At 36.9% G+C, this 24,036-nt stretch overlaps 1 long non-coding RNA gene across 13 annotated transcripts; it reads left to right on the forward strand.

The window, feature by feature from the left end:
* The first annotated feature begins 3,839 nt into the window (after window positions 1-3,839).
* Window positions 3,840-14,732, forward strand: LOC136253674 (uncharacterized). 13 transcript variants are annotated; one of them, XR_010700168.1, is made up of 7 exons: window positions 3,840-4,009; window positions 4,249-4,350; window positions 4,475-5,501; window positions 7,568-7,762; window positions 7,821-8,286; window positions 9,062-9,435; window positions 9,488-14,042. It is a non-coding gene; the product is annotated as an uncharacterized lncRNA (long non-coding RNA). The 13 variants fall into 13 exon arrangements; XR_010700170.1 differs by having other exon boundaries at window positions 3,843-4,009; window positions 5,054-5,501; XR_010700172.1 differs by lacking the exon at window positions 4,475-5,501 and having other exon boundaries at window positions 3,847-4,009.
* The last annotated feature ends 9,304 nt before the right edge of the window (window positions 14,733-24,036 follow it).

Genomic DNA, 24,036 nt, shown 5'->3' on the forward strand with positions numbered 1-24,036 from the left:
GGATCTAGGAATTTATAAAGGGGGTTTCCAGTTCAGAAGGTGGAGGTATACACTGACATGAGATACGCAAAAGTTTGCACTACATTGTCTGGTTTGGTAAGGTGAGATCAAAAAAAAAGTCACAGCTTATTGATAGTACATAAAATAACTTGCTACACACTGCTTTAATAGCTACTGTGACTGCTCTATTAGAGTATCTCGATCGAGGTGCACGCCGCAATAATTAAAACATTTAATTGTTACGCAATCATTTTTCAAAGGAGGTTTCCGTGGAAACCTTGAACCCCCCCCCCCCCTAAATCTGCTACTGAAACCATAGATTATAAACTATGATCTATGGCAGCACACTAGTTTTTTGTGGCTACATGCATTGATTAACTACACACAGCGCCAGTTCATCAATAACCAGTGACCGCAGTTGTGCTCTGCGTCATTCTTTAAATTCTGAGTTAAATTCTTTAGAGAGCAAATTACGTGGGGGCCACTAAATTCAAATTTTGAACTAGCCATTCTCGAAAACATATGTTTCAATCTCAACGAAATTTTTAGAACAGCTTAAAGCCACATTTCCCTACATGCCAAGCGAGTATTGCGGAAAACAACAATATGGGGTTTGTATTTGGCCTCTAGGTCGACTGAGGACGACTGAAACTTCGTTTGGTGCTGAAATTACGACTGTAGGGTAATGATGTATGGTGAAATCAATGATGTGAATTTTGAAGCGATCGAGATAGTACTGAAGCGATAGCAGGGCAATCAATGTTCGGAATGCACAAAGGAGCGCAAGGCATGCACCTGCGGTTGCGTCTAACCGTATGCGAAAAAGACTAAACATCCCCTTTCATGTCGGCAATCTCGATCACCAAAGCAATCGGCATGGATTATTATATTATAATCAAATATAATAACGTTCGTTCCTGTAAAATCAAAATTGACAACGTTCGTTCCTGTAAAATCCTCACGTGTAGTGGTCGCGTAATTTATTGTCTGCGGCGTGTTTCTGCTTTACTGGCCGTGCGACTCACCTGAGTCTTGATTTTCACCATTTTTATTATTATTACTGAGCAGTCAGCCCTGCTGGTGTGCTCAGATTTGCCCAAATACATGCAACACAATTACAATAATGATTGTAGTCCAGTTCTAAAAATGTCAGCATCTGCAACTTCAATAAGATCTACTGGTAAAGAGTTCCAATCATTAATTGTTTTTGAAAAATAACTGTTTTGGTGTGCTGTGGTAGATACATGTGGTAAGATGTAGACCATAATCGGTGTTTGTCAGGGTTGTGGATCAGGCTTCTTGTTCGTGCGCTACTGCATTATAATATTCTTCATTCTCGAAAATTTGAATGTTTTCTCCTTGGTTTGCATCCCGGCCACGACCACATTTGACTTTGATGTACAGCAATAAAAAGATGATAACTGCAATTAATATGACTACTATGGGACTTAGCACTTTTAACAGCATTAGCGAAGTAGCTGATAAATTGTCTCCATTTGAATTCTCTGGCTGTATTGGAAACATAAGTGGGCATCTCGGCGTTTTTTTACAATCGGCTGAGATAGCCATTTTGTCCAATTCCACGTTATCCGTTGCAATAGCCATTACGCATATTCTGTATTTTCCAGGTACAAGGGTGTTTTCACCAATATGATTAGAGCTTGTAAATGTATTCCAATTCCAACCATTACAATGAGTAAACGAAGTATTAAATTCGCCAATTTCAATAGTGTCCGTAATCTCATCATCCGAATCTAACTGATATATTATAACTCCTATTTCATCTTCTGATCCATCATTGGCATACACAATGCTTGTTACCCGGAGTAAACACTGATCAGATAATGTCATTTCGTAGAATACAAACTGTTCTGCCCTTTTAAGCCGGACTACAAGTTGTTTACTAGCTGCGCTTCGCGCTTGGACGCACGGGTTTTGATCTGAAGTGCAATCACTGTATGTAGATTTCACTGAAAATAATCCGTTCTCCATTTCCAAGATATAATTACATATTTTTCCGCAACATATACCCAAATATAAAATCAAGAGGATAACACACTGCTGCTCTGCATGGCTGCACTGCATCCTGAAACAAGCGCTCGTATAGCTTTACAGTGGCTAACTGCATATAGCTAGATTTATCTATAATTATCCAAAGCAGGAAGGGATTTTATACAAATCGAGTGTTTACCACGAGTCCCCCTCAAAAATACTGATGCGGAAAATGGGTTTTGCGCGTCCTTATTATTACGTACATGGCATAACGTTGATTTCATATAGTGTTGACTAGTCTAGCGTAGCTTACTCGCGTGGGGGAGTGGGAATGTTTGGTGACAGCCGCATTACTGAGGTTTTCACCAGTGTTTGAATCTGCATAACGCCATGCGTGAGTGCGTAGCAGTAAGCGTGATTGCACACTCAGCCTTTTTTCCATCATGATAACCTATGCGCTCTCACGCACGGCGTCACGCAGATTCGAACGCTGGTGAAAACCTCTGTAAATACTTGCGCAAATGGAATTCCGGCAATAATAATAATTAATTTTCAAGAGGCGCGCGTAAACGGCACAACAATTTCTGATCACAGTATGATGCATGGTCATGCTTGAAGCTTGAATGGCGGCAAACTCCTCGATATATGACAAAGCTAGCTGTTGCTGTTGCATGGTATGTGCGAATTAATTAGAGGTTGGTTATATAGCAGGAATTACGTCATAGAACGTAAATTATGTAGCCATTTGATAGCAAACTAGCCACGCTTTTGAGAAGCACTCATTATAACTTTCAGTATAGCTATTATAGCAGCATACATGCAACACTGATTAAACTCACAAAAGACTCTTGCTACATGTAAACATTTTCAAGTTATCTTCTAACTTTTATGACACATACAACACATGTGAGAATAGTTGCTATTACAAGAAGTACTATTATTACTAGTCCATAAGCTATTCCAATTATCAATTCATCTGACCAACCATCATCATCATCACTACCATTATCACTAATTGCTGGGTGTGCTGCAGACACTTTTGGGCATTGGCCATGACAATTATAAAATGAGACTTCAACTTTATCAAGCTCTACACCTTTTTTATCCATTTCAGAGATTTTGATTTTCAGCCAATGTACTCGGGGATAAATGGTCCTTGCGTTACCTATTGGACCAGAACTGTTAAATACATTCCACAGATTACCATTTCCACTATCGTCATGCGTAGTAAATCCGCCAACAACTTCATTGTCCAGTAATACAGTTATGTTACCTGGTCCGTCTTCATCTTTGGAATACACAACGTCTGTAATACGGAACTCACACTGTGAGGCGGGTGAGGTGATTTTATACGAAATGTATTGTCCAATATCGGTAAAGTAAACTGTCAATTTTAGCTTCCCAGAGGCTTTGCTTCTGTGCTGGAAACACGGAGTTTGAAAGTATCCTACGTTGCATTCTATCAATGGATTTGAAAACATTCCTTCTTCCGCTTGCAATATTTCTGTATTATTGCAAAACTTATCGATGGAGCGAACGAAAGACAAGTGCAGCAACGAAAGCGCTGCATAGAGCAAGAAATTCTGTGAAATTTGCTGGGTAACTTTAAAAGTAATCATGGTCTGTTACCATACACCCCACCATACATAGTTAAATAGCTAAGTATACTGTAGATTTGGTTGCACGACGAAAGGAAACTGATTCTAATCACACCACCGTCACCAACTTTAAAGCACTGTAGTGATAACAAAACCTTATTCCACTATGCAACTGAAGAATAATAAAAATGTGGCTGAGTCGACATTACGTCGTAGTAATTTGCACAATTTTCTCTACATGGCGCTTACTGTATCAATTGAAAACTATAAGCGCCAGTTTCGAAACAGAAGCTTATAATTTCTGATTGATAGTGATTTGCGGCGTATACAAAGAAAAGTTAGAGAGACCGGGATATACTTACCGGGGATATATGATCGCCGAAGAACGAAGGGCAAACGTATAGAAAAGATTATGACGCGTGCGTTTTGTTCGTGACTAGATCACACCCAACGCAAATTATATAGTGCCCCTGATCATGGAGTAGTATAGCTATAATAGAACTGATCAATGTATGACACTATAAGATAGTTGCAAGCCATTGCATTTTTTGTTGTTTTTTTAAATATACAAAACAATTGCTTACCAAGCCCATGCATGCATGCTTACCTTTACTGGTTAGTTATATATTTTATTATTTGTTTTACACATGCTTTTTAGAGTCAGGTGCACGGAACGAGGTACGTATCTAAACCGTTGAGATCCTGTAGCTATATCTGGCAGTCATCTCCAAATTTTCATCCTTGACCACTTTACCAGCAAGTAAGCATGTTTAATGTTTATAGTATTCTTTGCCAGCTGCCCAGCGTGGCTGTAGCTATCGACCAGCATACATAATTTCTGTGGTTACCAGTTATACGATAGGTATAATATTATTTGCATGTAGGCTACAGCCCTCTACCCTATCTTGCCGGCTAATGATAGAGAATAAAAGTTTCTTTAATACCCTGGCTAGCTAGCTGGTACATCATACAAGGTAAGGAATGACTAAACATCGTGGTACACACAAATCAGTAAAATCATGGGAAAGTTAGGTCCTTGGAGATCCTGTTTCCCAGCCCAATGTATACCCTTTAAATGCCGAACAACTTGAAATGGTTGCACAGGCTATTCATTTACATCTTCTGTAATGATGGTAGGTGAGTTTTACTCTCACCCATGCAAAGGTTGGTCTTAGTGTGATTCCCAATCATATAATACCTAATACATATTTTGACATTGCAACTATTTAAATTATTTTGAAACCATACACCTAAATCTATGACTATATAAAATCTTCATTACAGCACTAATTTCAAATTATTGGCACTGTTACAAACAACTGCTAATGTACTTTTATACTTTATTATCTAAGTAGTTTTAGTCCATGCACTTCAGGTAATGGTTCTCCTTAGTATGCATCTACAGTAGTATTGTAATAATGTAGATGTGTATTAAGACTTAGAGATTATCACTGTCTTGATAGGAAAGTACAAACAGTACATGAACTCAGAACACTGGTCTACTGGAGTAGACTACAGGAGCGGACTCCTGGATAGGTCATTTTGGTTTTTGATTTCATTTTTATCTTGCAGGACACAGAGTTGTGTTAATGAACATTTATCCATCAAAAACAGCTATACTTGCTCCACTAAAGCATCTTAATGAAGACTATGCTGGCACAGTATGACCTGTTTCAAAGTTGAATGTGTATACTGTATAATAATGTTTAACACCTGCATGCAAGATGTAACCAGTATATAATGAAGAGAGGTATTGTAGATCAACTGCTGCAGTGGACTTCTCAGGAGTTTGTACATCTTTCCCTCCCCTGTCGTGTCACTGTTCTGTCAATTGTTGACAATATGATTGCATGCAGACAAAAAGTCTACTGAATGCTGTGAACACTTTATTGACATCATAGAAACCACAAGGTAATTTTATAGAACTTATACAGTTTATTTTGTGGTTGTTTATCAAGCCAGCATGCCGCACATTATAAAGTATGTAAACATATTACTTGTAAAGTTGTGGTTGAACCTGCTGTGATAGACAAATACCACACTGTATAGTTGATATTCATGTACACTGTGTATGCTATGGACATGTAGTTTAAAAATATAGTTTGTGATGACCAACCTTTAGCATGTACACTGACTCATTTCATTGGTTGACTTTCTAGATAGATCACTTCTCACAGAAGTGACCATATCATTACATGTAAAACCAAAATGTATTATATGAATACATGACTACTGAATTGTCCAAAGTACATGTGTGGCTCTTTCACTAGTACCACATGACTTTTACTGTATTCATCATAAAGCATAGACTACATATAATACTACTACTGTATATCCTCAAATCAATTTTGCACTCTGGCTATAGCTATATACAGTGATAATCATTTATATATTTCATAGTATGGAAACCATTGCAATAAAAATTGTGATTAAACAAGCTAGGAGATTATTGCTAGAAGTGCAATTTTAACTTTTCTATATAGTCAATGTGCTGCAAGTAATGATCCCCCTTATACGCATCTGTCATTGTAAATTTCCTTACTAGCTTGCAAAATTTCAAATATTTATGCCTTATACTTTTGCTATGGTGTTGGATGTATAAGGCTATAAATTGTATAATTTGTGGCAAAACATGTCACCATATATGTACTAATAAACAATGTAACAATTCCCTTAGTTCTTGATTACGGATGTTCTAACCATTACAAAGCACATCAAGCCACTGATGTGTTATACCTCTAGTGACATCTTTTCATTGCAAACAAAATTTAAAAAATGAAACATTTTTATTGTACTAGGTTGTTTTTTACTTTACCTTGTGTCAGAAATCTGGGCCTCTGTGATGTCAAGGGTTGACAGTCAAGTGTTTACAGTATTCAGCAGTCAAGTGTTGACAACATTCAGTAGACTTTGTGTCTGTAACCATGTCAGCTATTGATAAACAGTGGAACTTTTACAACTATTGATAAACAGTGTAACTTTTGCAGGTATTCCCCTGCAATAAAATAGTCAAATCACACTTTAATAAACCATATAAACATTATAGTAGAAGAGCTAAGCAAAAATCATTCACTTTTTGATGTATAAAAGTGCCATTCCTGGTAAAACACTTCATACTGATTCATAATATGTGCTAAACATGCACAATTACCAACCAAGAATCTAGCTGATGAATAAAACTAATATAAATATGTGTGGAAATGTTAGACATATTGGTATACAAACTAAAACTTCGCATCTTAAAGGATGACATCAGAAGGTAATCAAGGAAGGTGTATATAGATCAAGAAGGTAATCAAGGAAGAATAAGGTAATCAAGGAAGAATAAGGTAATCAAGGGAGCCATGTCAGTAAGTCCTTAAGTAGCATACTTAAGGAACTGCTCTTTGAAAACCATAGATGCACTTTACTGCTTTGTTGGATTAAGCCTGACTTTTCAACCAAAGCTAGTCTTCTATAATTATAACTAAAGCATTCTGTATCATAACCAACTGAAGGTTTTATTTTTATCATAACCAAAGTCTTCTATGTCATAACCAAAGCCAAATAAGATGTGTGGATTCACTGAAAGAAATCCACACATCGTGAACCTAGCTAAAAACCTTAAAATTTCTCACTGCACAAGGAACTTGCCTCCCTAAAAGTTAGTCAACTGCAGCTACTATACCAGTCGAAGAGACTTCAAAATACATGTTGTATGTCTTGTCTAGAATTTTATAGTCTCTGATTTTATATACACAATGAACACAAGGTAGTTATATGATTGGACATTGAGAAGACTTCTTTCTTGTGCGTAATTAAAGGAGTACTATGACTACACTAACTGTATGTACTGTACAAACAAAGTTTGTGGCTACACAGGTACTGTAACATCCCACTAATAATTTCATAACATCCTTTTAAAAGGTACACTGCAGCTGTATTTGGTGAAATTCGTTGACCATTCATACTGAACATGCTATTTTGTATACCTACAGGGTGTGAAATGCTGAAGAAATAATGAAGAAATTTTTATGCACTAACCAACTTTAGAACCCAAGTGAACTTCTACCCAGCCTCAGATAAACCTTCCACCTGACAGTGAAGAATCTGTTAAGAATCTGATCTTGGCTGATCGTGAAGCCTCTGTAAATTACTCTGGAACAGCAGTCACAACTAGATGATATCCACAAGTAAGAGTACAATCTTCCTCAGCCATCTGAGTAATTACACGATTTCTTTTAAGTGTAGAAATTCTGTTAGCTGGAATATGAAGATGGTATGCAGAGCCCTGGAAGATGCTAAAGAAGTGTAAATAGACTACAAAAGTGTAAAAATACCTTGATACATAGGGACATATACCACTTTAGCATAGGCGTTCAAAGGCGCCATTTGGGTTTGACTCACATATTACCCGGACAGTATCAAGATATTGCCCAATGGGAAAGTGGTTTGCCAATGATTTTGATACTAAAGAAACAATGTGCTTTGACTCGTTATATTGAGCAACATAAAGCTTTATATTGTGGGTCTCATTTTTGTAGTGGTTGCTGAGCTGAGTATATTTGCTAAGATATACTAGTTGTTTGCTAGTAAAGGATAATGAAAGCACAAAATAATTGTTAGGGTGATCGTGGATGCATATTTCTACCCACAGCATATCAGCCTTTGAACTTGACCACGGAACAGCAAAGCTACTACTGCAACGTTGAAATAGGTTAGTAACTTACAGTCCTAAGTACTTAACATGATATAATAACTTACTGTTCCAATAGCGAAGTTAGTTGGCTTAACTTAGTACAAAAATGATAAACATTGCGTGTTGAAGCATATATAGTAACATATTAATGATGTTTTAACGTATGGACAGTGTTTTGATGGCTACTAGCCCACTCTATTAAAGCCACTATCGATCTTCAGATGCTACTGTATAAAACAGACAGGATGAGTTCTCGTTAGTTATTTCACCTTTTAGGTGAGTGCGCCCCAAGTGATATATATATCACTTATACCACAGCTGCTTGGGATTTTGCTGACATACATCCGCAGCCCTCGGGCTTTGGGTGTATATATCCCTCACAGCAGTGGTATAGTTATTAAATGTATGCCAGGTAAAGACAGCAAGGTTTCACTACAATTGAAGAAGCCTCATAGATGTACATATATGGCTGCATCCCTAGTAATAACAAGAAGCAGTCAAAACAACGAAAAACTACATCTTTTAAAAGTATTTATTACTACTGACCTGGGTATATAGCTGCCATTATACTGCACATGTATAATTTATTTTAATTCCAAGAAATGTAATTATTGAAAAGAATCCCCCTCGTCATTGTGCAGCCATAGCTATTCCTATAGCACTTATGTACCACATGAAACTTTTACTGATTGGTGAAACTATCTAGCCAACTGTACTAATAAAACATCACACTTGTATGCTACATGTATATGGTATGCAAAATTAATGATGATGAAAATACTTATATACGTAGATTCCGAAATTGATTGTGGGATCGAATAATGCTCACGTGATTAGGATGCACCACTTGGATTCCGCCATGAAAACCGCACTGACGGAGAGCGTTTTGTTATCCTCGCCATCCTACGAGTTGAAAAACGTTGGGCTAAGGTGAAAACTAGTGCTATGGCTTATTCATTCAATCGTTTCCGCAAGCTTTCGAATACGGACACACACCCATCATGAAGCTACCACTCTGCACGGAATAACCACTCTACAAGCAACACTTAAGCAACACTGCTCAAGTAACACTTATATGTATGCATGCATACATAAGTACCATAAGTTATAGTGTATACTGGAAACATTTTACACATGAGTGAGCAGTTATCAGATGACAAAAAAATTGTAAGAGTACATACATAGTTCGGACTAATTAAAGAAATTTTTATTTTTCCAGTTAGCTACATACTGCACTGTCTTCAGTATTGGTGTAATGAGATAAGGAAACTAACAGCTACAGCCTTGCAACCATATCTCACCCAACTTCAGTGTTTTGAGTTCTTCATAATAGTATAATATTATTATATCAAGAATAATGACACTAGTGGGTTGTACACCTGCCACTTGGTGGTTATGTGGTTTAGAAATTGTGTTTGTTGAAGTGTGAATACATGTGAGCATGCATTGCATGGTGATGAGGGAAAAGAAGTCTTACTCTGCTAAAAATTACTGAACCAGTTCAATCAGAATGGATATTATGACTGTTCCATTTGGTCATGATCACATAGAAAAGAACAATTTTAACACATATTTCTGACTCATTGTCAGCTAATCATGTAATTATGCTTGTTATCACACTACTTGGGCTGCTTCTCCTTTGACCCAAAACAGGTCGTCACCATACTACTGGGTACATCGCTGCCACCCAAAAATTGTATACATGTATATATAGCTATACTAGTGTTAACCCTAATTCCAAGGAATTATGATATCCCCCACATTACTGAGGCTTGCTATTTTAGCATTGAGCAGCTGCACACTCAAGCATCACATGAAATTTGACAAAAATATTTGTATCCAAACTGTAAGCATCATATACATAACAGTATATGCATGCTGCACAATATTTTAATGATCTCTCAGCTAAAGTACAGTAGCACATAATACATACAAAGTATCATAAGTCACATTGTACTGAAAACATTGTATACACACAATGATACAGCAGAGCAGTTATCAGTATCAGTACCATAAATGGAAAAAATGTGGAAGTAAGTCTGGCAAGTTAAAAAGTAATTTAATTGTCATAGATTATTTTCCAGTTGGCTACATACTGCATTGTATTCAGTTATTGGTAGGCTAATGGTAGCATTTGAAAAGAAATAAGAAAACTAGCTGTCTCAGCCTAGCCCTTGCAGCTGTTTACTCAGGTTTCTCACTAAACTTTACCAAAATTAATATTTTTGTGTTCTCCTTAGTATGAAGGATAATGAAATCAATATACTTGCTGGACACTTAGTGGGAAGTAAATATTATTAGTTAAAATTTTATGCTTGCAAATACGTGTGTGTGTGCTTGTGTGTGTGCTTGTGTGTGCGTGCATGCATGCGTGCATGCATAAAATGCTAGCTCTTCTACTGGGTGTATGTGTAACCCACAGAAATACACCCTTCCAAGTAATTGTACATGGATTCCAAGAAATGTGATTAACTTATGTAGAACAAAATCTTCCACATTACTAAGGAATTTTTGTTCATCATTATGTATAGCTAGCCACAGCTATACCTGGTTATCACTTACATATGTACCACATAAAATTTTTACTGATTATTGTATCTGCACTCATAATAACTACATGTATGGTGTGCAGGTTGACATATCATTGTCACAACATGTACTAGCAGTGTGTTAAATGATATCAAAATGTCTCTGCTTAAATAACACACATACAGTATTATGTACAATAAGCTACAGTGTCCTGAAAACATTATTATTATGGTGAAGTGGTTATCAGTACCAAGGATGACAAAAATTTGGCTAGAGTAAGTAAACTGTATTTTGTGAATTAGCTATATTATGGCATGTTGTTTAGTAGTGCATCACTGGACTTATATCTTCCAAATTACTTGACAATCTGATTTGCAAATTAGCTTTCTTTTTCTACATTATATGTAAGGAATTGCAATCTGGCAGTATGTAGCTATATGGAAGTGAAACTCACTTCACTGAAGGCCAGTTTAAGATTAAAATATTGCATATAGGCACCATGAAAGTCAGTCTGGTAGTTAACCATACATATTCTGCTCTGTAATACTAGCTTCTTATAATCAGTCTATCAGGACATTAGGACCCTAACACTATAGCTAATCTAGTAGTAGCTACATATCCCTTCCATGCCCTCAGGCAGACATCACAACAGGTGGCATGGATCATGAGAATGATAAACAACGTCAAGAAAATTCAGCCTTGTTTATCCACTTTGTAACAGAAAAACCCCTTCCATAGTGTCTGTACTTGATATGGGTATCACACATAGTTAAGTACACTTCCAAGAAATGTGATAAGTAACTGTAACTACACACACACAATTCTTGGAAATGGATTAACTTTTATGGTTTCACAGGGTATTTTTTGTAGTTTAATGTGCATCAACTACCTGTCAATTGAAATTGTTAGGAATTAAAACTAAAAAGATGACCACTTGATAACTATTGCATTTCTCTAACTTAATAAAATCTTATGGTACAAAAGTGGAAAAGAGCATCATGATGAACCACATGTGTATCATACAGTGTGTATATATGTGTACACATATTATAGGCCTTATTAACTGGGAGTCAGCTCTCAGTCAACCTTTAACTGAGTGCAGAAAGACCCCAGACCAGCAGTGACTCGACTGATCCTCTACCAAAATGTACATGTAGTCTATGCCATTTCAAAAAAAGTTTCCTATTTGTAAGAGTAGGCCTGTGAGCGTGGTGGGTAAAAGGACTGTTGACTGAAAATTGTATCTGTTAGTTAAAGACTGAAATAAAGGAATTTTGAGTATGAGTGGCAGTAGAGGTGACATGGTTTGGTATGTCCTTGATAGTGTGGCTATACTGAAGAATCGAATGGAGACATACATGCTGGTGAGGTTAGGAGATTACTAATTTTCAGCAAACTGATTAAGCTACATTGGATTGGACGTGGAAGTGACCACCATAATAGTGACATTTCTTAATGCTATTGTAGTGTGTATGTATGCTCTACTCCTCCAGGAATACAATCAAAGTATAGGTGTAACCTCCAAGATACTATTGATACTAGTTCCCTGTAATAATTTTTGGAGCTGCTTAAAACCTTCATCCTTGGGTTGGTCCTGATAAAGAATCATGGAGGGTTATAGTGGGGAGACATGGGTTGAATAACAGGAATGATGCAGGGGATACAGTGTTGCAGTTTTGTGCAATAAATCAGCTGATAGGAAAAAAATCCGAGTACTGTATGCATTAATTTTTTAGGATTTAGTGATGGTACGGATGAATCGGCTGATGTACTATGTACAAAAATGTTCATATTATGAGAGGGGCAAATTGTTGAGCAGATCATCAGTTAGTCAGAGCTAAACTGAGGCTCAGGCTTCCACATGCACATTCTGGTATCTGGTTGGGCTTGAAGGAATTTTTTTTGTTAACAATTTTTTACTGCCTATTATTAACAGGGATGCTTTAGTGAAGTGTTTGGAGGATCTATATTACCTATGTAATAAAGATGATTGGCAGGAAATACAATAATAGTACAAGCTGCTAAAGTGTCTATTAATTATGTTGGGAAGTAAAGTCACCCTGAATTGAAACCAAGAATGCGGTCATGACAGAAAGCTAGGTTCCAACTCAGCTGGGGCAAAAAGGGTTTTTAGGCAGGCAGAGTGGAGGGTGATAAGGCAGTTAATAGAGCAAAGAGGAATTTTATCTTAAGCATAGCTAGGCTGTTTACTCTCTTTGTTCATTTTATGAATTAATGCCTAGATATGCCTTCTAGCAAGTCATGGAGAGGTTTGGTATTCCTTTTTGAATGTTTAAGATTGTTAGATCCTTTACTTGATTGTTCAATCTTATTTTAGTGCTGTAGTGTCTGTCTACGTATCCTGTACTTGTAGGGATTGAAGTGAGTGTTGATGTAATGCCTCATCCCAGGAGGAAGTTGGTTGGTGAAAGGACAGCCAAATCTAGTTTGTAAGGAAATAGAACCTCAGTTTGCTGACACAGCATAACATGTGACAGGGCCTGTGAAAATAGGGCATGTGTGCACAAAATACACCCCGTCACATAACATCTCATATCTCAGTAATGGGAAAGAATATTTCCATTCTGTGACTATTATTTAATAATTGTACAGCCAACTAAATGGTTAAATAAGTGCTGAAATTTCATAGCTACAGTGTCATGGAATACAAAGTTATGACATAACAAAGTTTTTAAAAGTATGCAATTTTTATGTGCCCGCATGCCCTATTTTCGCAGGCCCGGTCACATACTATTCCATCTATGTTTTGTGTTGGAACAGACAGTACCTGGTAGAAAGCAAATAAAATTCAAACTGGAGGTGTTGACCAATGAAGACGTGGTGTTTTGTCACAGTGGGCAGAAACACTGGGTAAAGTCAAAAAACTACTATAGAGATACACCTGGCTGTGACGAGATAACTATACAGGATTTGTAAGGCGGACTAGTAGATGGAGTGTGAATAATATTTCTCCTAAAGCAAAGGGATGGCTGGTTTCAACACTGCTGATTAAACAGACTGATGATGTGGAAACTGAAATACTGAACAGCTTCTGCTCAGTTTCTTCCTCAGATGTTCTATTTTATACATCAGAATACAGCTTATACTACCACCAAAACTGTGTGATTAACACTTCCCCGTTTAAGCTACTCCACAACTCTGCTTTAAAAACATTGTATGGTAAGATTTGCTACAGTATGTATGTGTTTGAATCCCATAGCAATGGAAACTTGGGAAACTTGAAATATACGTGAATAATACAGTATTTAAAATTATAATCATGGGTTGACTGAGTTGTTGGAATGTTTTAATATTTCCCGACTGCTAGTAGCTAATAAGAACAAAACTTTTGTCATGTGTTTGGGTACATCCAATTAAAATAACAACCTGAATTAAGTGTGAATCACTACATAGTATGTATCAACAGTAGGTTTGAAATACCTTGCAATTTTACTACAGATATCCTGCCATTTGTGGGTTTGTATTCAGCTGTTTATGGGTTTAAATCCATAATAGAGCCCTTTAAGCTATGCACATACAAATCCATCATTGTGCTTTACTGCATTGTATATATTATGGAAATATGTAGACTTAAATTGAGCCAAAGTATGCTTTAAAAGACAGTAGCTATTATGCTCAAAATGCCAATGGTTGATTGTTTTATTAGAGTGTTTCAGTACTACCCTGACTACTGTATTAGAGTGAGTTAATGAGAATACTTATCTCATTTGCAAAGTTTGAATACCCAGTCAAGGCAATTTAGAAAACAGTCCAATTTGTCTTTGTTACTTCACAGGTGCAGTAGAACAATTTTAAGTGGTAAACTGTCACTGCTGTGGTTTGCAGTGTATTAAATATCACTGATGTTGTAATAAGTCTTGAGGTCAAGACAAAAGGGAATAATATTATGTTGTGCTGGCAAAGAAGCCAGCATACCAAACCTTACAGGAAGAAAGAAAATGTGATTTTTACGCATTCATAGTTCCGTGATCCAAATGGAAAAATCTTTATTCTGAATTAAGTTGTTGGTCCATCAAGGCAATCCACTCCACAGTTGATCCCAAGATATTAGCAACTAACGTTTCAGTGTTTTGTTGCTTTTTTCTATTTCTTTTACATATTTTTTACTTCTTTTTGCACACTTTGCAAAATCACTGTTAACACAAACATGTAGTCCAATAGGGTTGAAATTTGGGTACCAAATTTAGTGCAAATCCAAAGAACATTCACGGAGTTGTGACAAATTATTCATCTGTCACACCTACAGCCAGGGCAACCGTTCATGTAATGAGTTGAAAATTGGTTTGTGGATAGAAAAACCATTGTAAAGACTACCTTTTTAATTGAGTTTTTGGTGGTTTGAAAAGAATCAAGATAAAACCACAGAGATATAGCGCAAACTAACTATTGCATGATCAAGTTTCACAAAATATAAAATCCAATAGTTGTCACACCTATTTATTTACTGGGCAGACAGCACATCTGGTGTGTTCAGGAAAAAGATAGAATTAGACAATTAATATTATGACATAATTACCTACTAGGAAAGCCACACTTAGGAGTGAGTTGAAAATCAATGTGTAGATGGAATAATCATCATAGACAGTACTTTTAGAAGAACCAGTTTAAAAGCCACTGAGTTATAAAGCAAAAATTAACTATATAGCTAGAAAGTGCTCGATCATGATAGTGTAACAGTACAGTCACCCTATATAGCATTCAGCTACATTGGCAAGATATTTCTATTTGAGCAGCAAGCACTCATGAACTACATAACAAGTCACCCTATAGAGAGTTCAGCTACATAACAGGTAAATCTGTAGACAGTTCAGTTACAAACAAGTCAGCCTGTCATTATATTCACTCTTTAGCAACAGATAATTCACGTTATAAAGACTTCAACTACTTGCATTGTCAAGAGTTCAGCTACAAACAATTCTCAGTGAGTCACCCTGTAAAGCATTCAACAACATAAGATACCATGTTGTTGAATGCTCTACTGGGTAGCTTGATACGTACAGTAGATGAACTCTCTATATGTTATAGTGACGTGTTACATAATTGTATAGCCAAACTCTTAACCAGGTGATTTGCTTTGTTAGGAGGTATTGATTTGTTTTCAAGGAATTAAGTTCCATAGAAATGTTCACCTAATGCATCAACATAGCACTCCAGCCTATTATGCTATATTATTACAGTATTTGATACGGGCCTAGCAAAGTTACAGGTGTACTGCAGGACTCTAACAGTACTCACAACTCAACAAGTAGATTGTCTATAGATAGTCAACATATTTATATAGTAGCACTGATATGGAGTTTATTGTATTCAACCTCCAAATTTGGATTTTGCAGAGGAACAGCAGAAACATGAGGATGTAACAATATGGGAGTTGTACATATTAAATTTCAATGCTTTTTAAGAATTATACGTTTATAAATGAAATGAGCCATCAACTGGTAACATGCTAACAGACCAAGATAGATCTTGCAAAATTCAGTGTGCAGAATCAAAAATCAGAGGTATGCTTAACAAGAAAAGTTTATCATAATAGAATACTAACTGTTGTATGAAGTAGTACAATATTCTCTAATAGAGCAGTCATCAATTTTTCTACAGCTAATTTTTTATACACAGAAATCAATACTGAAATTCAAAAGTTTCATTATATAGCTACCTGCAGAAAGAAAATGCAATGAAAATGTAAGATATCACTCAATATATATAGTAATATTGTGTCTATAGTGAAATTTTTTTTATTGGAAAAAATGGATGAAATGTTTCTCTTCTTAGATCAACTGTGGCCTGCACCTTGCATAATAAGTACAATATAGCAGGGTGGACTGGTTAACCTTACCTGCTGATCAGGGATAGATAATGATAAATCAAAAAAAAATGGTTCTTCAAATGTGACCCAGTCTGGGAAAACCGGTCTTATCGTCTATTTAAAAGTATCAAGAAATTCCGGTTTTAAGTATTTAGTGTGTTGTAGCTCGCCAATGGTTGAAGCTATGTGTACCAAATTTTCACACATTTTACACCAATTCCTTACCTACCAGAGCATCCACTGCATACCTCTCAACTGTCACATCTCCGGCGTGATTCTCACGATTTGAGGTGCAATCTCATGCTCACACACCCAAGGTATTGAATCTCACGCCTACAAGCAATGTAGCTTAACTTCCACAAAAACGTTCAGTATTAGAACCAAAAAAGTCCTGTAAAACTTTGGATCCGGCCTGATATGTGTGTGGGATTAATAATCTATGGATTAGAGCACTGGATTACAGGGCTGGGGACAACAGAGTGAGTTGTAAATAAAAGAGTAAAAGAATGTTTGACTGCCTGGCACCTACAAGTGTCATTTGAGTTGTACTGGGCAATCATAAAATGATCACGTGATGCCATAGATACACTGCAAGATGAAAATAGAGAACAAGCGACTAAGTGTGGCTGAACACTAAAAAAAATAGTGACATTCCAGTGCCTTCAAAGGATAAAAGTGCACTACCAAAATTCAATGGATACATCAGTGTGCTCAACTAATAAATAAATAATATCCATTTGGTTCCACATGGGGTACTTTGAGATAATAAGTCACTCTCTAGAGTTCCTATGGATACATATACATGAAATTGACTAGGAGACAACATCCTGACTGCCTGGCAGACTCCTGTAAGCATTCGAGCGTTAATCAGATGGCTGCAGGTTCGAGGCTGCCCAGGTACTCCGGTCCAGTTGTGGATTTTTTTTCTCCTTTCTTCACCTTTTCAAACATACTTTCTGTAACAACTTTAAACAGGCTGTAGGACCAGGTGTCCTACAGACCTTCAGCACTTGTGCTGTAAAGCCTTAATAAAATAAAAAATTCTAGTGTGTGGCATAGCAAATGGTGGCAGAATGTATTGTGTACAGATACAATTAATAGCAGCTAAGCCTACATAAACAGGTGGATAGATAGAAGGCATAGGTACACAACACATTATCAGCCTAAGAGCACATTTTATGTATGTTGTGCTTGTTCTCTCCATCAGGTTGATGGCAGTTTGTTGATCTCACTCCTGGCAAAGGCTACAGGTTGAGAGCTCTGCCACTGTGCAAGTAGCCAACAACTAAGTTTCCTGCCATTTTAGATAGTTTTTAAACCGAGGTTGACTGTATCAGGCGAGCTGCAAAAGGGTGTGAGGCCTGGAAGGTAGGCAAGGTGGTGTCCAAAATTGAAATGGAAGGCGTAGGGATGAATCATGCCAAGTTTTGGGCCATTGAGGTCTCAAAATTGGCTAAAATGAAAGGAAATTCACAGCAGAGGTACTTATTCAACACTACAGAGTTGTACAGCCACATACAGTTATCCCCAGGCTGGCCAGAGCTCCACCAAAGCCCCACATTACACGTACAGATTGCCACTGGGCTTGGGAAAAGCAGCCAGCAAAACCAGACCACTAAAGTCTAGCTGATTTTGATTGTGGAATTAGATAGTTAGCTTTGTGTCCTGGGTGAAAATACGAATCTGCTGACATGGGCAATAAGACCGGTTTTCTCAGACCGGGTCACAAATTGTGAAGGCTTAAAGATTATCAACAGTATTGAGTATGTGTTATATGTCTAAAAGTCCACCTTTAGGCATTGTCAACATATAATGGTACTAGCATATGTTCCATCGATCTCTCTTTCTGGTGGAGTGGCACCTTTATTAGCTGCCAGATGGTACATTCTGGTCAATGAGTAAATAACCCATTCACTGATGAACTCTATGCACATTTAGATATACATTCATGCAATATTTATTTATTAATACTTAACAGTACAAGTAACTGAAGGTCTGCAGGACTCCTAGTCTTACAAGTTGTTACAGAAAGTATGTTTGAAAAGGTGGAGAAAGGAGAAAAAATCCATGACTGGACCTGGGCTACTATAAATATGTTTTGGCAAAATCATTGAATATTGTTGAGACTGACAAAAAAGTGGTTTTCAGTAGGAATACCCAGCAAAATACAAGTATGTATAATAACAAGTACAGTCACTAAGCCATTTTTACAGAGTGCACTTTAATGGGGATGTAATACCATAAGAAACACTGAAATGTGAATATAAAAATCTAACTGCTACTTCTACAGTATGTACAAACAACTATCAATATCATATCATTGTACTGTATATACCACTTTAACACCTCAGATCAAAGGAAACCACAGAGTTATATATATCACATATTTCCCTGACCTGTACAGGGCGATATCTAGATATAGCCCTGACCACAACTGCCTTTGATGCTAAGGCAGCTACAAAGCATTAGTTCCCTTTGATTGTTTATATAGAGATGCTTAAAGTTTTGTATTGTGGGTTTCTGCTTAAAGTTTTGTATTGTGGGTTTGAGTTAAACATGTTGGTTTAGTTAGGTGTGAAGCAAAAAGAATTGACTGAGTCAGCATTGCATAGTTCAGTTACTAAGCATCACTAAATAATCATTTTTGTAATGTAGGGATTGTTTTTCTATAGCCAAGTACATTTTAACTGCATGAAAAGATGCCTCAAACATTCACAACCTATATGCCCAAGTGTTTATTTTAGCACCTTAGGCTACTTTATTCATCCACAATGTGGTTATTTGGTTTAAAATGGTATCACTACAACCAGTGAAACCCACAATCATTCATTTTTGTGCCCACAATTTAAACACACAATCAATGTTTGCAAGCCTCTGTATAAAAGTAATGTGATGAATACAGGTTTGTCTTCCTTCACCTATTAGGTGAGCATACCAGAGAGGTATATATTACTTATACCATGGCCACTCGGGATTTTCCTGATATTTATGCCCGTGCCCTCGGGCTTGGGCATATATATCAGGCAAATCCCTCGTGGCCATGGTATAACTATTAAATATTATTTCAGTATAGAATACCAACTATATATGTTACACCTCTGACCTAGTGCATTACGGTACATATTACGGGTTGGGTATACACTTATTATTTTGAGGGTATTAGATTATTACATTACATACATGTAGTGAATTCACCAAACACAAGTTCACTCCATGCATTAAGTCATACCTGATTTCAGTTCAGTCAGCTCAGAAGCACTACAGTTCTCAATCTCATTTGAGTGAAGTGCATACAGTACAATAATACTGTATAGTAGAAATCATGAAGGTTTGCACTTTTGAACAAAATATATTAACCAGAAACCCTCACAATGCCTTCACAGCATCCTGTGCAGTGTGACTGGAGTACTTTCAGATAATTGCTATAAGTTTTTTATTTAGTAAATGGCTTGTCTATGGAGCCTGCATTTACTAACAGATATACTTTGGGATCAACTTATTTTGATGAAATTTTACTGTTATAAGAACGTTGTCTTTTTTCAGAAGTAAAATTCAGGGCTGTACTGAACTAAGTGGGATCAGATGAACCTCCTATGGGTTTGCAAATTTTAAAACATCATTTGGAAGTCTGGCAGATGAAGGCACACCCATTTGCAGAAAAGAGAAGGACCATAGTGCCCAGAAGGCCTTTCTTAACACCATTAAGGTAGAAAGAGCCATAAGTATGGCTCAATTCTTTTTGCTCTTACGCTGTCAGTGAAAAGAACTTGGAGGACAAAGTGAAGTCTGTGATATGTCATTGCAGTTACATGTACAGCCAGATGTTGGCAAAAAGGCACATCTTAGGACAAAGCAACGTTGAACAGTGAAAAATCAAGCCCGTACCCTTATCCACTGTCGCGCTATGCTTGGCTGAAGGCACCAGTTTAGTACATGTTCATATATAGGTAGGCCTGAGTCAAATATGCTCAAAATTTTACCCAAATCCTTTCAGGAATTTCCCAAAATTTCCACCTATTATGCTGTTTCAGTGTTCCCATGATGCTTACATTATGCTCCTAGGTTAGAACATTTCTAACTATTATCTTGTAACAGACTAACAGTTCAATCAGTGAATGCTGTATTTCACTACAGTATGACTGTTCTATTAGAGAATATCAATCCTAGGAGCTATGTATTTACACTGCAGCTGAGTGCTCTATTGCAATTTGCAGTATCTACTGACTGCTCTATTAGGGAGTATCCTATTTTCATGGAATTAAATTCCATAGTTTGAAATATCCATCTATTATGCTAGCACCATGCTGGCATAGCACTCCAGCCTATTATGCTTTTTATTATGCTGACATACTTGATGCAGGCCTCTATATAGGCCTCGTATTTATCACATCCAATACATCCACTATGACATTATTTTTGTTGCATTCATAGTAGTAGTTGTCAAGCTAAGAATATACAACTATTAGCATAAGTCGCCAATTATCGGCACCTGTAAAATGTACAGACTACAGAGTATATAGAAGCTACCTGGTAACACTGTGGGCTGTTGTGCTCTCTAAAACATTTTTTTTTACAATTATTATAGTTTTCATTCAGTAATTCTTGTTCCTACAAGCTATGCTGGCTAACCATGAAATTGCATTAAAATAATTTTGTATTGGAAACCAGTATGCTTTTGCATCAAACCTGAAAATCTCTGGGATGGCAGGCCTCATCTTGGTAAAATTTCTGTGAAATGGAGTTATTGAAAGACTGTATACAGTGGCAGATCTAGCAATTTTCAGACGGGGTTTCAGATTCCACTCAACTTCAGCCTAGCTGTAAGTCGAAGACCAAAAAAAAAAAAAAAGGCACAATCTGCTGTACAACGTTATAATTGTGATTTCAAAGGCTAAAAACTATGAAGTTTTTTGCCAGTAGAGAATCCTTCTATAACACATGTGGCGATTTTATCACTGACACGACAACTCGTCAATAAATTTGGGGCGCGCGCTATTTTCAGAGGGGGTTTCAGCTGAAACCATTGCAACCCCGGCCCCCTGTATCCACGACTGCTATATATTTCACAAAGAATCAACAAGGTGCCAGAGAGGTAATTATTCACAGTCTGTCGATAATTTATCAATCACTGAAGTACAGGGTACCAATAAGAGGTACCTCATGCCAATAATTGACACACGATACACTTTGTGACTTCACTTTTAACACAATGCTCACTCATGTGCATGCATTGCCTAGGTTACAGGCAAGTATAATTGTTGTGCTTTGTATTACCTCAAAATGTGGTCCCAATATAAGACATCGCATAAAGCATGGCACTATGAGATTTAGAGACCACGTTTTCAGCTAATCAAATTCCTGTATAAAACTGCAGTAGCAGATGTCTAAATTTACAAGTAGAAAGAAAAATTAAGACTATTAGGGATTAAGTAGTTGGAAACGAGATAATAGCAGGTTGCCTATACATGCAGATATATTAATGGACATTTAATTCCTGTACTTCAGTCTGTAACCAAACATGTCCATAGAGCTTGGTACTTTCAAGTACAAATTGTCGAAAAAGATCCAAGAGAACAGTCAACTTCTCTAATATAGCAGTCACCTACAAACAGTAATATTTTAGTATTTAGTATTGTCCAAGCTTTCAGTAATGGTGAGGCTGGTTTTCTGAAGCCACTGCAGCATTGACAATGATTTAATTTATAACAGTTAATATAACCACACTTGTATGTTTACAATGCTTGCAAAAGAACAGTTTAATAGCTTAAATAATTGTTTTTCAGTGCAAACCACATTCTTGTAGTGGGCATTAAACACAAATTTTAAGCAAGCGATTTCTAGTACAACTCTAGTTAACTACTGTGTCACAGTAGGAAACAGTGCACAATCCAACTTTCAACCTGGCATGCATTTCAATTTGTTCCATTCCAAGCTGGCTTTTAGCACTACTCTGCATACAACACAAGTATAGTAATAAGAGCTCATAGCTATTGTAGTGACTGTGTTGTATTAAAGAACTGTTTGGTGATGAAAATCCAAGCATCTAGAGCAGTCAGTAATTCCTTTGCTAATCGATTGGTACAGCGCTGATCTCAATGTGAGTATGCATACTCTGTGTGTGCATGCATTTCTGTGTTAGTGAATATAATGGGCAAATGTTCAGGTGGTACTTTCGGTGCACACACCTTCACCTGGGAGATCTGGTACAGCCTCCTGGGACTACTAGTCCTGTCCCAGGATGATGTTTCTGCACTGACTCATAACATATTACACTTGAGTAATACAACAGTGTCTCAGTGTTGATTTATTGGGTAAGTGCAACTGTGCCAGTGACAGCTAAAGGTTTTGTCTTTGTTTGTGTGGAGAGTAGGGGTAGACAGTATACAGTAGTTAGATGACTGCTTAATTTAATTAGAGTATCTCAAGAATTAATACTCTGTCTGTATTCATGCTGGTCAAGAATATGTCCTAATAATATATGCACCATTGTATCACTGAGTACTGTGTAAGCGGATAGGAGGACCAACTGATGCAACATTGTATGGTATGGCCGGACCATTTTATGTGATGGCAGGACCATCTATGGTGTGAAAATTTATTTGTCTGTCTCGCTGTACACTTGTATATAATTATGTTGGATCAGGATGTAGCACATTTACACATGTGATTGTATGTAGTGTGTGTATGCTGATGGGTAGAAAATGTGGCAGGAGGAAAGTTTGACGAATTTAATGAATGTGCAGAGTTTCGCCAAACTAAATCCACCAAATTGTTTATCCAGTACAAATCTGTAGTATACATAGCTACTAAAAAAATTCTAACTTTTAATTCTACACAGCAAATTCACCAAAGTTTCCTCCCCCATTCCCTCCTTCTCCTTCCCTTTGTGGAGACATATACCTTTTTTTTGAATTCCTAAACTTTGTCGGGCCAAAACTGATCAAGTGAATGCTTAAGAAGCTTAAGTATATTATCACCACTTCAATGAAACCAGCAAACTAACTGCGAAGGTGTCACCCAGCACCTTCAAGCATACTAAGCACCTCTAGAAATCGTATCGTGTAGCTGGTATTTAAGTCAGTAATAGCTTTTGTAACAGCGTTTAAGACTTCATAACTTTGTGTAAAGATCTGAGACACTAACTGAGAGGTGATAATTTGTTGCTACTTAACAGTAAAACAACTAATAAAAGAATCTGTGCTACCCAACCACCTACAACTTAGCCCCTCTCCTTGCCAACTTCTAGATCTGCTGGCAACATATTATAAAGGATCAGAGAGTTTCAGACAGATTTGTACTTCCTGAGATTGCAATAGCAGTTTTAAGGGGTATTTATGTTGTTTAACAAATCACCACCAATCCCGAATCAAAAGATTCGCCTCCAATATTGTAGATTAAAATGGTACCAATCC

Source organism: Dysidea avara, chromosome 1 (genome assembly GCF_963678975.1).
Source record: "Dysidea avara chromosome 1, odDysAvar1.4, whole genome shotgun sequence".
NCBI lineage: Eukaryota > Metazoa > Porifera > Demospongiae > Dictyoceratida > Dysideidae > Dysidea > Dysidea avara.